Below are 3,608 nucleotides of genomic sequence, written 5' to 3' on the forward strand. Positions count from 1 at the left end.
CCGCACCCGCATCAGCTTCGACCCTTAATTCAGAGCCAACTGCGTCGATCGAGGATGGGCGGTTGGACGCCACCTCGGGGGCTGCGATCCTAACGGCGATTGAGCCAAACACCAGCCCCGCACTCTGCGAAACTCGTGACTCCAAGGAGCCGGACTCCTCTCCGGACTCCGAACCCTCTGCGCCCCTACCGATCGAATCCGATTGGGCGCCGATCATGGAGTTTACTGCCGCGGACATCTTTCAGCACTCGCCTTTCGGCGATATTCTGAAGACACTGAAGTATCTCTCTTTATCAGGAGAGCCCTGGCCAGACTACGGTCAGCAAGGTTGGGGTACGGGCGATGAAGAAATTCAAAGCCCACCCACCACCCACTTTGTAGCCACTGTCGACGACTTAACCGACATGCTCGACTTCGACTTCGAAGACATCGACGGTATGGACGCCGATGAAGGAGATGATGAAGAACCAGCGCCTACTAGGCCCTGGAAAGCCACCTCGTCATATGACATATACATGATGGACACCCCAAAAGAAGGAGATGGCGATGGAACAGCGGAGGATGACCCCTCCAAGAAACAACCTAAGCGCCGGCGTCAGCGGCGCCGCTCAAAATCCCGCGAAAACAAATATGGTGATTCCAACAAGGGAGATAATAACACTCCGGAAAGTGCCGAAGAAAATCCCCTCCAGCAAGATTTAGCACAGGAGGATGGAGAAACCAGCCCTCATGAGAGAGCGGCAGACAGAGAGGTCGAGGACGATAATTATATGCCTCCCTCCGAAGACGAGGCAAGCCTCGACGACGACGAATTCGTCGTGACAGAGGATCCCGTCGAGCAAGAGCGTTTTCAACGCAGGCTTATGGCCACGGCAAGAAGCCTCAAGAAAAAACAGTAACAACTTAGAGCTGATCAATATTTGCTAGTCGGCAGATGGACTGAAGTCCTTGCGGCCGAAGAGCATAAACTCGAACGCCCCTCCAAGAGCTACCCAAAGCGCACGTTGCTACCCCGATTAGAGGAGGAAGCACTTGATGCGGCCGACCAGCCACCTCGTGGCCGCGACAGAGAGGCCTCTCGGCCCTCCACTCAAGCCGCACCCTGTACCAAGGCACGGGAATATGCGCCGGACTTACAAGATATGTTGGAGGACAAGGCAAGGCAAACAAGATCGATCTACGGATCGCGGGGGTGCCCTACGGCGTGAGACGGTAACCGTCACGCCGGCCATAAATTCGGCAGGGCCGAACACAGTAGACAAAGCTCATTGGAGCTACGTCATGATATAGCCCAGTACAAAGGCGCCGCACACCCACTATGCTTCACAGACGAAATAATGGATCATCAAATCCCCGAGGGTTTCAAACCCGTAAACATCGAATCATATGATGGCACAACAGATCCTGCGGTATGGATCGAGGATTATCTCCTTCATATCCACCTGGCCCGCGGCGATGATTTCCATGCCATCAAATACGTCCCACTCAAGCTTAAAGGACCAGCTCGGCATTGGCTTAACAGCTTGCCAACAGGATCAATCAGTTGTTGGGAGGACCTGGAAGCCGCATTCCTCGACAATTTCCAAGGCACTTATGTGCGACCCCCAGATGCCGATGACCTAAGTCACGTAATTCAGCAGCCAGAGGAATCGGCCAGGCAATTCTGGACATGGTTCCTAACAAAGAAAAATCAAATAGTCGACTGTCCGGACGCTGAGGCCCTAGCAGCCTTCAAGCACAATATCCGTGACGAGTGGCTGGCCCGGCACCTTGGACAGGAAAAGCCGAAATCTATGGCAGCACTCACGACACTCATGACCCGCTTTTGCGCGGGAGAAGACAGCTGGCTTGCTTGTAGCAACAATATGACCAAGAACCCTGGTAATTCAGACACCAGGGACAGTAGTGGCAGGTCGCGTCGCAACAAGCAGAAGCGCCGCATTAACGGCGACAATGCTGAGGATACGGTAGTTCATGCCGGATTCTGAGGCTCTAAATCCGGTTAGTGGAAAAAGCCATTCAAAAGGAATCCTAGGGGCCCGTCCAGTTTGGACCGAATACTCGACCGCTTGTGCCAGATACATGGCACCCCCGAAAAGCCGGCCAATCACACCAACAGGGGTTGTTGGGTGTTCAAGCAGGCAGGCAAGTTAAACGCCGAAAATGAAGACAAGGGGCTGCATAGCGATGACGACGAGGAGCCCCGGCCGCTGAACAACAGTGGACAGAAGGGTTTTCCCCCACAAGTGCGGACGGTGAACATGATATACGCAACCCACGTCCCCAAAAGGGAGCGGAAGCGCGCGTTAAGGGATGTATACGCGGTAGAGCCAGTCGCCCCAAAGTTCAACCCATGGTCCTCCTGCCCGATCACCTTTGATCGAAGGACCATCCCACTAGCATCCATCATGGCGGATTCGCCGCATTGGTTCTAGACCCAATTATTGACAGATTTCATCTCACTAGAGTCCTTATGGACGGCGGCAGCAGCCTGAACCTGCTTTACCAGGATACAGTGCGGAAAATGGGCATAGACCCCTCGAGGATTAAGCCCACCAAAACGACCTTTAAAGGCGTAATACCAGGTGTAGAGGCCAACTGTACATGCTCAGTCACACTTGAAGTGGTCTTCGGATCTCCAGATAATTTCTGAAGCGAGGAGTTAATCTTCGACATAGTCCCGTTCCGCAGTGGTTATCACGCACTGCTCGGGCGAACCGCATTCTCCAAGTTCAATGCGGTACCGCACTACGCATACCTTAAGCTCAAGATGCCAGGTCCTCGAGGAGTAATTACGGTCAATGGAAACACCGAATGCTCCCTCCGAACGGAGGAGCACACGGCGGCCCTTGCAGCGAAAGTACAAAGCAGCCTCTCCAGGCAGTTCTCCAGTCTGGCCACTAAACGACCGGACACCGTCAAGCGCGCTTGGAGTAACCTACAACAAGACCGCCTGGCACGATCCGAGCAGGCATAGCAATGTGGCCCCAACCCCAACCATCGCAAAAAGGCGACACCAGTACTTCGCGTACATAATTACTCTCTAGAGATACCATGGGTACAGGGGGAGGGGCACCATCACGGCACGCCCGAAACACGGCTTAAACCATACCAGGGGCTACTGATTTTTTAATTTTCTCTTACTTTCAGGACTCCATCCTTCGGAAGTCCTGTTCGGCAGTTTAATTGCCGCGTAAACGATGCAAGAACCAGGGAAGCAGACAAGCCACGCCGCATTGCGGAACTCCCAGGTGGTCTCTATCACGAGCAGTATACCTGTTCCGCATACTATTCCGCAGCTTGCCCCTGGAACGGACATGTTAACTAGTCCAACCTTTCACTTATCGCATTATTTGTATCGTTCTGCTTTGATCGCAGCCCTTTTTAATAAAGAATGCATAGCTTTCGTCTATTTTTGCATTACCTTTTTTCTTTATATATGTTCCTTAACGACATGTTGCTCCCGTACATGTTGGTACGGCCAAAATACGCCAGGGGCTTTAGTACCCCTCAATATGGTGTGAGAAGTCTGAACACTTTAACAAGTGCGACACCCCGAACTTATAGCATTATATGCATCGGCTCCGAATCATGTCTTGGGTCAATAG

Source organism: Triticum urartu, chromosome 3A, assembly GCF_056163025.1.
Source record: "Triticum urartu cultivar PI428250 chromosome 3A, HENAU_Tu73, whole genome shotgun sequence".
Classification (NCBI taxonomy): Eukaryota; Viridiplantae; Streptophyta; class Magnoliopsida; order Poales; family Poaceae; genus Triticum; species Triticum urartu.